At 43.5% G+C, this 13,555-nt stretch overlaps 1 long non-coding RNA gene across 1 annotated transcript in view; it reads right to left on the reverse strand.

Annotated features, from left to right (window-relative positions):
- The window catches only part of LOC141157163 (uncharacterized), a 32,038-nt gene that overhangs the window by 4,567 nt on the left and 13,916 nt on the right, over window positions 1-13,555 (reverse strand). Inside the window, exon 2 of the long non-coding RNA XR_012247750.1 lies at window positions 632-851. This is a non-coding gene — a long non-coding RNA (uncharacterized lncRNA). The remainder of the gene's footprint in view (window positions 1-631; window positions 852-13,555) is intronic.

Raw genomic sequence — 13,555 nt, forward strand, 5'->3', positions numbered from 1 at the left:
CATCACATCCTCTCCCTCCTACAGGGGAGACAAATTCTTTCTGCTCCACGGAAACATTGATTAATCACTACAACTGACAAAAGATCCTTAATTTGTGCACAGCACGAGTCCGGCCGGACCTCCCAGCTGTTCCACTGACTTTATTTCACCCCCTCCCATCGGGGGAGTCTCGAACGGCCAGATGAGTTCTCCGGACACTAGATATATGTATATCTGTGTGCGTGTCCTACCCAATCTTCGATCACCCGCCCCGAATGGGTTTGCCCCGAACGGGTTTAGGTGAAAGGAGGAGAGCTCTTGCTTGCAGCTCTCCGGACACTAGATATAGTTATATCTGTGTGCGTGTCCTACCCAATCTTCGATCACCTGCCGCGACTTAACCTAACAGTGTTCAGTCTCCTAAGGATCTTTGTCAGAAGTTGAGAAATATTCACACAATATTCACTTGTCAATCCGAGGTGATATTGTTTTAAAAGTAAATAATATCAGACCCCTAATGGGACTACACCCCTTATAGTCTCACCTTTGACTATATCCAACCAAGACGTCCGGAGATACTGCAAACAACCACACAGCACGTGGAAACCACCCCAAACAGTCAGTAACACTAGTAAAGAACTTGTGCACTTACCGTGGCTTTTTGTGGGGGATGATCAGTCCCAATTCCAGTGGGGGAGGCTGAAGGCAAGTCTCTCTTTCTGGACGTCCAGAGGGGGTGGGGCGTCCCTGGTTAGGGATCCGAGTCACGGCACCAGCTGTTGAGGGAGAGCACCAACGTCCCTTCACGGTTGACCGAGTGTCAAATTATTATGTTGATTGCAATCCACAGAAAACCAAACGGAGGCAGTGCTCTGTATGGGAGGATTCAAAGAATCTCTGATCCCGTTTATTTTGCTTAGCATTTTATATTGTTTTGAGTTTATTAATGTCCAATCATCTACAGCCGTACTACAGTACTACAGGCTTAAGCCAATGTTAGTGCAATTATTACAGAAACACATATATGGTCATATTATCGTTAGTTCGAAGCACGCTGGAAATTTACAAGGTCGTACATCCCGGCTCAGACTAGTCAGATAACGGGAGCAGGGTGTCTCGCAGAATATTCTTGTGAGAAAAGGTCAGTGTGAGAAAGTTGCATGGGAAGAGAAAGAAAGAATGTATGTTATGCAAGGAGTGATAATAACATGATTTTAAAGCAAGCAGACAAAATGGAGTTGCTCTAGCATGAGTATCAATATGTCCTTTACACTTGGATAGCATGAATATTAATATGTCCTTTACAGTAAGTATTGTGCCGGGGCCCTGAGCAAGCGGGGGGGAGCGGGCACTGACACCGGCACCACACTGCTCACGGGTCCCATAGCGCGCAGGGGTGCCCAGCGGTGAGTGGGCCCCCCTGCCTGCTCAGGGCCCCAGCACTTGCCCCGGTGCTGACGCCTGCCCTGCACCGAGCGCTGACCGTTGACGCACATCAGTGATCGACCTCCGGTTGTTGCTTTTCTATTTTTTGTGTGTGAAAAAAATAATTTAAAAGAAAATTGATTAATTGATAGGATTAGATTAGGGACAGAAAAAGTATACCGTAGTAATTGGCGTCTACTACAGTATTTTCTGCTGAATGTAGTCAGGGTTAGTGTCAGGTAGTTGCGGGCGCTCAGTAATTTTTTTTTTTATGACGTCTGTTTAGTAAGTTTGTTTTTTATTTTACAACAATTTTATGTTATTTTTATTTTATTTTAATATTTTTCTTTCTAGATTCTTTTCTTTTTTTTGTCTCTTCTAAATAAAAATAAGTTTACACCAAGCAGTCACACACACCTGAATAAAATTTGGTACACACACAAACACCGCATATGTGAAAATATGTCATCCCACTCGTCCCAAACTTAATATTCAGCAGAGGAGGCATACGCTTTCCTTGCCTATGACACTGATAGTGAGGGAGAGGATCCCACCTTTCTTTATTTTTCTGACTACTTCTCCTCTTCCTCAAGTGATACCTGTAAAGATCTGAGGCCCCTGAGATAAGGTCACTGAATGGAATGGATACCTGCGATTGAACTGATGAGCAAACAAATCACTAACAAAACACAGCAAGCAAATTTCTAACAAAATACAAAAATAAGATAAACGAAAATGGGTGCTCAGTGCTGGAAAAGTATTTAGGAAGTAGCCAGGTCCTCACACGCCTCCCCCACTTTTTCAGCACAGACACGAATGTTAGAGGCCTCGCCTTTATGAGAACAAAACTTTGTATCATACAGTTTCCTCAAAGCATATTCCTTGTTGTCCTTGCGAATATACTCCACAGTCCCCATTCCACCCTAGTATACATCAGTATAATAGACATCTCCGGCTTTTCTCATATGATCTTTCAGATCCTGCCAACTCCCCGATGGGGAAGCCCTGAGACGAGGACTCTGTATTTAGTTAGCTGGATCAGGGGTCTGTCCCTTCTGTGGGTTCCTCCATATCTTCCCCCTGATCCCCGGTTTTCCTGGGAAATGCCCCACGTGCCCGATGAGAACCAAACTTGTATTCATTGTGACCAACCCCAGAGTGCTGACACCCAGTTAGGGGAATAATCACTTGGAGGCCAGGTATATAGTGTTCTGGGGGGACAATATCTGGGCTAACCAGGGTGATGGTAGAACCAGTGTCACGAAGTCCCTGGGCCTCCTCCCTGATGTCATTTACCTCCCCCAGGTCACATTCTTTCATGGTAGAAGCCATTCTATTTTGTGTATTACTCACCGCTGACATGTTGATATTGCTCCTTTCCCTATCGGCTGATGCAGTGTGAACCATTCCTTGGCTTCCGGTTACGACATTGGCCCAGTGGCATACCAATCCTGCTCCCAGATAGTTTCCCAGCAACACGTCTACTGGTAGGTGCCACACTACTCCTACATCCACCATTCCATGACTGTGACCCCAGTCTAAATGTAGTCGGGCCCTCCGAATGTTCAAAGATTCTCCTCCGGCTATGTTGACTAACATACGGCTGCCGGGGACAATACATTGGTCCGGTACTAAATGGTCTTTTATCAATGTGACTGAGGCTCCAGAGTCACGGAGCCTTATAGCCTCCACGCCCTCTACCCAGACTGGCTGCACATGCTGTTTGAGGTGTCCCATCTAGTCTGAGACACTTCTCCTTGTACCACATATGCCTTTTCTTCTTCCGGGCGGACTAGTGGGATCCTCTCTCCCTCAGCATATCAGCCCCATTGCAGCACAGTGCTCACAGGTTGAGGACGCGGATGATGTGGCTAGAACGTTCCTGACATTCCCTGGCAAAGTGTCCCATGCGTCCACAGTTATGGCAGCTACGCCCTCCTCGCCCCAACATGGGCCGTACTTGGGGGCTTGGGCAACCTCCCCCTCTTTGTGAAGTTCGAACTCCCTGCCGTTTCTCCTCTGGCCAATCCATGGGTTTCAATGGCCTCCCTGTATGCTCCTGGGGCTGTACTTTCACGTTGCCCTGGTCGATTAGCAGACCAGTCATCAGCCAATCTTGCAGCCTAATCCAGGCTGAGTGGTTTTCTATCTGCAATCCATTCTTTTAAAATACCTGAGAGCTTTGACATAAATTGTTCCAGCATGACTATATCCGTTACATGTTCTGCTTCCTGAGCCCTCAGTCCTTCTATCCACCGAGTGCATGCCGTATGTAGTGTGTTGGCAAACTCCCGATGTGTTTGTGCACCGGACTTGTCAGTCTCTCGAAACTCCTGCGGTAGGTTTCCGGTGTGATAGCATACCTCTCTAGTAATGCGCTGCGAATGGTATAGTAACATCTCTGATCCTCAAAAGACAAGTTATTAAAAGCTTCTCTTGCTTTTCCGGTCAGGCCAACGCTCAGAAATCTGTGCCAGTCACTGACTGACACCTCATGCAGCAGGCGAAGGTTCTCAAATAACCGGAGATGTTCATCAATATCCGAGGTGTCCTCATTGAACTGTGGTATATCCCGGAACCTTAAAGATGCGGGCCCCTCTCTCCTGTTATCCACTATCCTCTGCTATGGGGCGGGTTGGGGTACTGCTACATGCACACCCAGATATTTGCTTAACACTGTCGCCCACTCTATCTCGGTAGCAAGCTGTCCTTGCGCGTCCAGCATCCCCCTCAACTTAGTCGGTCGATCCTCCACCATCTGGATGACAGTCCACATCTGAACTGACCTCCTCATGTGGTTGTTCCTGGTCCCAATCGTCCAAGCGTTGCATTAGGGTCGCCCGATTGTCCTCCAGCAACCACTCTAGTTCTCTCTCAGAGCAAAGGGCTCTCAGCTCCTCCTTCTTGAGCCTCTTGTAGATGGAGTCTGCGATCTCTTCTACCAAGTCACCTCTCAGTAACTTTCCCTGGTATGCTGTCCAGAGATAGGTGTCCCACCTGCTTGCCACCACTTGTAAAGATCTGAGGTTGTGGGTTGTAAGTAATCACCTAGGCAGGTTAACGATGCAACAATATTGTATTAATTACAGCCATGGTAATAAAGAAATTCCAGGTAAATGGCCAAAATACAGTTCTCTCAGTCCTTAAGTTCCCAATCTGGGTTTAGTAGTTCCACTGGCTTTGTATAAGGCCATACTCACTGTCTCCCAACTTTTGGTTGGACCAGAGATTTCGTATCTCCAGCCAGTATAGTCTGTATCCACAGTCCACAATCCTCTAGATGGCAGATAAAATGATGAAAGCACAAGTATCGAGCAGCAACAGTCCATTTAAGAAAGTTTAAATCCAAACGACATAATCCATAATGGTAACATGTTTATCCATCCATCCTTCCAAGTCCACAGTCTCCATCCTCTTCATTTAATGTCCTTCCACACAACTCCTCACTGAAGCATGTGTCTGTTTTCCTCCCTGGGGTCAGCCCCCTCCAAAGGACAGAAGTGATGACACCCTCCCCCTTAAGCATTTACTTTAACATGAGAATGCATGTAATACCTCCTGTGGTGATGGCTCCTCTGCATCCACTCTTTCCATCTACATCAGGGGTCCATTGGCTGAAAGAATAATGGGCCAAGGCCCCTGAGATAAGGTCGCTGAATGGAATGGATACCTGAGATTGAACTGATGAGCAAACAAATCATTAACAAAACACAGCAAGCAAATTTCTAACAAAATACAAAAATAAGATCAAGGAAAATGGGTGCTCAGTGCTGGAAAAGTATTTAGGAAGTGGCCATGTTCTCATAATACCGAACCGTCATGAAAACTCCTGAGGACAGAAATTGAACCAGCGCCCACCGTAACTGACCCCATATATACCTCACCTCCAGAGAATTATGAGCCACACATTTCTGATTTTGTGGCGCAATCAGGAATCCAATATGACACTACCAGCCTCACAGAAATTGACTATTTCGAAGTCTTTTTCTCTGAGAATTTTGTAAATCTCATGGTGTCCCAGACAAATCTATACGCCCAGCAATTTTTATAACAAAATCTCACTTCATCATTTTCCAACTGGACCCCTGTAGACACTGCAGAAATTATGAAGTTTTGGGGCCTTGTTCTTCACATGGGGATAGAGAAGAAGTAAAAAATTAGACAATATTGTAGTGTTGATGTTTTGTATAACACTCCACTGTTCCACATGGCTATGCCCCAGACACGCTGTGAGGCCATCCACAAATTTTTGCATTACGGTGATAATGCACAATGTCCTCCCTGAGATGACCCCAATTTTGACCGACTTTTCAAAGTTCGGCCGGACATTGACCACTTCAGCAACAAGTTTTCTGAAGTGTACGTTCCCTAAAGGAACATCTGCGTGGATGAGTCTCTAATACATTTTCAAGGGGAGGCTCAAATTCCTCCCCAGTAAGAGGGCCAGGTACGGAATTAAGCTCTACAAACTGTGTGAGAGTACCTCATGGTACACCCACAAGTTTAGGGTTTTTGAAGGGAAGGACACCCAGACTCAACCCCCTTAATGGTCCCCTTTCCTGGGAGTGAATGGGAAAATTGTGTGGGATTTGGTGCATCCACTGCTGAATAAAGGTTATCACCTCTATGTAGATAACTTTTATACCAGCAGCCACTCTTCAAGTCCCTGTCTGTGCGAGCTGCTGTCCTTAAAAATCAGAGAGGCCTCCCTAGGACGCCAGTTGGGCAGCTGCTCAGAAAGGGTGAGAGCAGAGCCCAATCTAGCGATAACATGCTGTTGGTCAAGTACAAGGACAAGAGGGATGTCCTTTTCTTGACCACCATACATCGTGAAGGCAACACCCACACCGCTGTATGAGGTACCTACCTCTACACAGGTCAACAAACGTTATAAATCGTTGTGAAGCACCTGGGGGTTCCAGTTGCTCACCTCACATCTATATATGTTCCTTGTGGGGTCTGGTTTCCAAAATTGGGTCACTTGCAGGGTGTTTCCACTGTTTAGGTACATCAGGGGCTCCCTAAATGCGATATTGCATCCGCTCTCGATTCTAGACAATTTTGTGTTCAAAAAGTCAAACGGTGCTCCTTCCCTTCCAAGCTCTGCCGTATGCCCAAACAGTAGTTTTCAAACACATATGGGGTATTGGCGTGCTCAGGAAAAATTGCACAACAAATTTTAGGGATTATTTTTTCCTGTTATCCTTGTAAAAATAAAGCAATTTGGGTCTAAAGTAAAAATTTTGTGGAAAAAAAATTAAATGTTCATTTTTTCCTTCCACATTGCTTCAGTTCCTTTGAAGCACCTGAAGTGTTAATAAACTTCATACATGTAGTTTTGAGCACCTTGAAGGGTGTCGTTTTTAGAATGGTGTCACTTTGGGGTATTTTCTGTGATATAGATGCCTCAAAATCACTTCAAATTTGATTTGGTCCCTAAAAAAAATGTTTTTGTAAATTTCGCTGGTCAACTTTTAACCCTTATAACTTCCTAACAAAAAAAAAAAGATATTTCAAAAATTGTGCTGATTTAAAGTAGACATGTGGGAAATGTTATTTATTAACCATTTTTTGTGACATAACTCTTTGATTTAAGGGCATAAAAATGAAGAGTTTGAAAATTGCAACATTTTCTAAATTTTTGCCAAATTTCCATTTTTTTCCCAAATAAATGCAAGTCATACCGAACAAATGTTACCACTATCATGAAGTACAATATGTCATAAGAAAACACTTTCAGAATCAGCGGGATCTGTAGAAGCGTTCCAAAGTTATTACCTCATAAAGTGACACTGGTTTTAACAAAAAATTGCAAAATGACCCCAAAGTTTGAAAAAAAAAATAAATAATAATTTTATATATATATATATATATATATATATATATATAGTTATATGAAAAAGTTTGGGCACCCCTATTAATCTTAAGCGTAATGTTTTATAAAAATTGGTGTTTTTGCAACAGCTATTTCAGTTTGATATATGTAATAACTGTTGGACACAGTAATGTTTCTGCCTTGAAATGAGGTTTATTGTACTAACAGAAAATGTGCAATCTGCATTCAAGCAAAATTTGACAGGTGCATAAGTATGGGCACCTCACCAGAAAAGTGACATTAATATTTAGTAGATCCTCCTTTTGCAAAAATAACAGCCTCTAGTCGCTTCCTGTAGCTTTTAATGAGTTCCTGGATCCTGGATGAAGGTATTTTTGACCATTCCTCTTTACAAAACAATTCCAGTTCAGTTAAGTTTGATGGTCGTCGAGCATGGACAGCCCTCTTCAAATGATCCCACAGATGTTCAATGATATTCAGGTCTGGGGACTGGGATGGCCATTCCAGAACATTGTAATTGTTCCTCTGCATGAATGCCTGAGTAGATTTGGAGCGGTGTTTTGGATCATTGTCTTGCTGAAAGATCCATCCCCTGTGTAACTTCAACTTTGTCACTGATTCTTGAACATTATTGTCAAGAATCTGCTGATACTGAGTGGAATCCATGCGTCCCTCAACTTTAACAAGATTCCCGGTGCCGGCATTGGCCACACAGCCCCAAAGCATGATGGAACCTCCACCAAATTTTACTGTGGGTAGCAAGTGTTTTTCTTGGAATGCTGTGTTTTTTTGCCGCCATGCATAACACCTTTTTGTATGACCAAACAACTCAATCTTGGTTTCATCAGTCCACAGGACATTCTTCCAAAAGAAATTGGCTTCTCCAAATGTGCTTTTGCATACCTCAGCCGACTCTGTTTGTGGCGTGCTTGCAGAAACGGCTTCTTTCGCATCACTCTCCCATACAGCTTCTCCTTGTGCAAAGTGCGTTGTATAGTTGACCGATGCACAGTGACACCATCTGCAGCAAGTTGATGCTGCAGCTCTCTGGAGGTGGTCTGAGGATTGTCCTTGACTGATCTCACCATTCTTCTTCTCTGCCTTTCTGATGTTTTTCTTGGCCTGCCACTTCTGGCCTTAACAAGAACTGTCCCTGTGTTCTTCCATTTCCTTACTATGTTCCTCACAGTGGAAACTGACAGGTTAAATCGCTGAGACAGCTTTTTGTATCCTTCCCCTGAACAACTATGTTGAATAATCTTTGTTTTCAGATCATTTGACAGTTGTTTTGAGGAGCCCATGATGCCACTCTTCAGAGGAGATTCAAACAGGAGAACAACTTGCAAGTGGCCACTTTAAGTAGCCTTTCTCATGATTGCATACACCTGGCTATGAAGTTCAAAGCTCAATGAGGTTACAAAACCAAAAAAAGTGCTTTAGTAAGTCAGTAAAAAGTAGGTAGGAGTATTTAAAACAAGAAAATGATAAGGGTGCCCATACTTATGCACCTGTCAAATTTAGTTTGAATGCAGATTGCACATTTTCTGTTAGTACAATAAACCTCATTTCAAGGCAGAAACATTACTGTGTTCAACAGTTATTACATATATCAAACTGAAATAGCTGTTGCAAAAACACCAATTTTTTATAAAACATTAAGCTTAAGATTAATAGGGGTGCCCAAACTTTTTCATATAACTGTATATATATATATATATATATATATATATATATATATATATATATATGGGAAAGAAGTATTAAGTCAGCCACCAATTGTGCAAGCTCTCCCACTTAAAAAGATGAGAGAGGCCTGTAATTGACATCATAGGTAGACCCCAACTATGAGAAACAAAATGAGAAAACAAATCCTGAAAATCACATTGTCTGATTTGGAAAGAAATTGTTTTCAAATTTTGGTGGAAAATAAGTATTTGGTCAATTACAAACAAGCAAGACTTCTGGCTCTCACAGACCTGTAACTTCTTCTTTAAGAGGCTCCTCTGTCCTCCACCCATTATTGGCATCTGTTTGAACTTGTTATCAGTATAAAAGACACTTGTCCGCAACCTCAAACAGTCACACTCCAAATTCCACTATGGTGAAGACCAAAGAGCTGTCGAAGGACACCAGAAACAAAATTGTAGCCCTATGGGGTCAAAATGATCTCAAGAATGGTGAGCAAAAATCCCAGAACCACACGGTAGTACCTAGTGAATGACCTGCAGAGAGCTGGGACCAACGTTACACAGGCTACCATCAGTAACACACTATGCCGCCAGGGACTCAGATCCTGCAGAGCCAGACGTGTCCCCCTGCTTAAGCCATTACATATCCGTGCCCGTCTGAAGTTTGCTAGAGAGCATTTGGATGATTCAGAAGAGTATTGGGAGAATGTCATATGGTCAGATGAAACCAAAGTAGAACTGTTTGGTAGAAACACAACTCTTCGTGTTTGGAGGAGAAAGAATGCCAAGTTGTATCCAAAGAACACCATACCTACTGTGAAGCATGGGGGTGGCAACATCATGCTTTGGGGCTGTTTCTCTGCCAAGGGACCAGGACGACTGATCCGTGTACATGAAAGAATGAATGGGGCCATGTATCGTGAGATTTTGAATGCAAACCTCCTTCCATCAGCAAGGGCATTCAAGATGAAACGTGGCTGGGTTTTCCAGCATGAAAATGATCTCAAGCACACCACCAGGGCAATGAAGGAGTGGCTTCGTAAAAAGCATTTCAAGGTCCTGGAGTGGCCTAGCCAGTCTCCAGATCTATACCTTATAGAAAACCTTTGGAGGGAGTTGAAAGTCCGTGTTGCCCAGCGACAGCCCCAAAACATCACTGCTCTAAAGGAGATCTGCATGGAGGAATGGGCCAATATACCAGCAACAGTGTGTGCCAACCTTGTGAAGACTTACAGAAAACATTTGACCTCTGTCATTGCCAACAAAGGATATATAACAAAGTATTGAGATGAACTTTTGTAATTGACCAAATACTTATTTTCCACCAAAATTTGAAAAAAAAATTATTTCCAAATCAGACAATGTGATTTTCAGGATTTATTTTCTCATTTTGTCTCTCATAGTTGAGGTCTACCTGTGATGTCAATTACAGGCCTCTCTCATCTTTTTAAGTGGGAGAACTTGCATAATTGGTGGCTGACTAAATACTTTTTTTCCCCACTGTATTATATATATATATATATATATATATATACAGTACAGACCAAAAGTTTGGACACACCTTCTCATTTAAAGATTTTTCTGTATTTTCATGACTATGAAAATTGTACATTCACACTGAAGGCATCAAAACTATGAATTAACACATGTGGAATTATATACTTAACAAAAAAAGTGTGAAACAACTGAAAATATGTCTTATATTCTAGGTTCTTCAAAGTAGCCACCTTTTGCTTTGATGACTGCTTTGCACACTCTTGGCATTCTCTTGATGAGCTTCAAGAGGTAGTCACCGGAAATGGTTTTCACTTCACAGGTGTGCCCTGTCAGGTTTAATAAGTGGGAGTTCTTGCCTTATAAATGGGGTTCGGATCATCAGTTGTGTTGTGCAGAAGTCTGGTGGATACACAGCTGATAGTCCTACTAAGTAGACTGTTAGAATTTGTATTATGGCAAGAAAAAAGCAGCTAAGTAAAGAAAAACGAGTGGCCTTCATTTCTTACTTTAAGAAATGAAGGTCAGTCAATGCAAAAAATTGGTAAAACTTTGAAAGTGTCCCCAAGTGCAGATGCAAAAACCATCAAGCGCTGCAAGAAACTGGCTCACATGAGGACTGCCCCAGGAAAGGAAGACCAAGAGTCACCTCTGCTTCTGAGGATAAGTTTATCCGAGTCACCAGCCTCAGAAATTGCAGGTTAACAGCAGCTCAGATTAGAGACCAGGTCAATGCCACACAGAGTTCTAGCAGCAGACACATCTCTTCAACAACTGTTAAGAGGAGACTTTGTGCAGCAGGCCTTCATGGTAAAATAGCTGCTAGGAAACCACTGCTAACGACAGGCAACAAGCAGAAGAGACTTATTTGGGCTAAAGAACACAAGGAATGGACATTAGACCAGTGGAAATCTGTGCTTTGGTCTGATGAGTCTAAATTTGAGATCTTTGGTTCCAACCACCGTGTCTTTGTGCGATGCAGAAAAGGTGAATGGATAGACTCTACATGCCTGGTTCCCACCGAGAAGCATGGAGGAGGAGGTGTGATGGTGTGGGGGTGCTTTGCTGGTGACACTGTTGGGGATTTATTCAAAATTGAAGGCATACTGAACCAGCATGGCTACAACAGCATCTTGCAGCGGCATGCTATTCCATCCGGTTTGCGTTTAGTTGGACCATCATTTATTTTTCAACAGGACAATGACCCCAAACACACCTCCAGGCTGTGTAAGGGCTATTTGACCAAGAAGGAGAATGATGGGGTGCTACGCCAGATGACCTGGCCTCCACAGTCACCAGACCTGAACCCAATCGAGATGATTTGGGGTGAGCTGGACCGCAGAGTGAAGGCAAAAGGGCCAACAAGAGCTAAGCATCTCTGGGAACTCCTTCAAGATTGTTGGAAGACCATTTCCATTGACTACCTCTTGAAGCTCATCAAGAGAATGCCAAGAGTGTGCAAAGCAGTCATCAAAGCAAAAGGTGGCTACTTTGAAGAACCTAGAATATAAGACATATTTTCGGTTGTTTCACACTTTTTTGTTAAGTATATAATTTCACATGTGTTAATTCATAGTTTTGATGCCTTCAGTGTGAATGTACAATTTTCATAGTCAAGAAAATACAGAAAAATCTTGAAATGAGAAGGTGTGTCCAAACTTTTGGTCTGTACTGTATATATATATATATATATATATATATATATATATATATATATGTACAGTATATATATATATATATATATATATATATATATATATATATATATATATATATATATATACACTGCTCAAAAAAATAAAGGGAACACTCAAATAACACATCCTAGATCTGAATGAATTAAATATTCTCATTGAATACTTTGTTCTGTACAAAGTTGAATGTGCTGACAACAAAATCACACACAAATCATCAATGGAAATCAGATTTATTAACCAATGGAAATCAGATTTATTAACCAATGGAGGCCTGGATTTGGAGTCACCCCCAAAATTAAAGTGGAAAAACACACTACAGGCTGATCCAACTTTGATATAATGTCCTTAAAACAAGTCAAAATGAGGCTCAGTATTGTGTGTGGCCTCCACGTGCCTGTATGACCTCCCTACAACGCCTGGGCATGCTCCTGATGAGGTTGCGGATGGTCTCCTGTGGGATCTCCTCCCAGACCTGGACTAAAGCATCCGCCAACTCCTGGACAGTCTGTGGTGCAACATGACGTTGGTGGATGTAACGAGACATGATGTCCCAGATGTGCTCAATCGGATTCAGGTCTGGGGAACGGGCAGGCCAGTCCATAGCTTTAATGCCTTCATCTTGTGGGAACTGCTGACACACTCCAGCCACATGAGGTCTGGCATTGTCCTGCATTAGGAGGAACCCAGGGCCAACCGCACCAGCTTATGGTCTCACAAGGGATCTGAGGATCTCATTTCGGTACCTAATGGCAGTCAGGCTACCTCTGGCGAGCACATGGAGGGCTGTGCGGCCCTCCAAAGAAATGCCACCCCACGCCATTACTGACCCACTGCCAAACCGGTCATGCTGAAGGATGTAGCAGGCAGCAGATCGCTCTCCACGGCGTCTCCAGACTCTGTCACGTCTGTGACATGTGCTCAGTGTGAACCTGCTTTCATCTGTGAAGAACACAGGGCGCCAGTGGCGACTTTGCCAATCCTGGTGTTCTGTGGCAAATGCCAAGCGTCCTGCACGGTGTTGAGCTGTGAGCACAACCCCCATCTGTGGACGTCGGGCCCTCATACCACCCTTATGGAGTCGGTTTCTAACTGCTTGTGCAGACACATGCACATTTGTGGCCCGCTGGAGGTCATTTTGCAGGATTCTGGCAGTGCTCCTCCTGTTCCTCCTTGCACAAAGGCAGAGGTAGCGGTCCTGCTGCTGGGTTGTTGCCCTCCTACGGCCCCCTCCACATCTCCTGGTGTACTGGCCTGTCTCCTGGTAGCGCCTCCAGACTCTGGACACTATGCTGACAGAAACAGCAAACCTTTTTGCCACAGCTCGCATTGATGTGCCATCCTGGATGAGCTGCACTACCTGAGCAACTTCTGTGGGTTGTAGAGTCCATGTCATGCTACCACAAGTTTGAAAGCACAACCAACATTCAAAAGTGACA

Source organism: Phyllobates terribilis, unplaced genomic scaffold, assembly GCF_046119375.1.
Source record: "Phyllobates terribilis strain yellow unplaced genomic scaffold, ASM4611937v1 Scaffold_8__6_contigs__length_399053987, whole genome shotgun sequence".
Classification (NCBI taxonomy): domain Eukaryota; kingdom Metazoa; phylum Chordata; class Amphibia; order Anura; family Dendrobatidae; genus Phyllobates; species Phyllobates terribilis.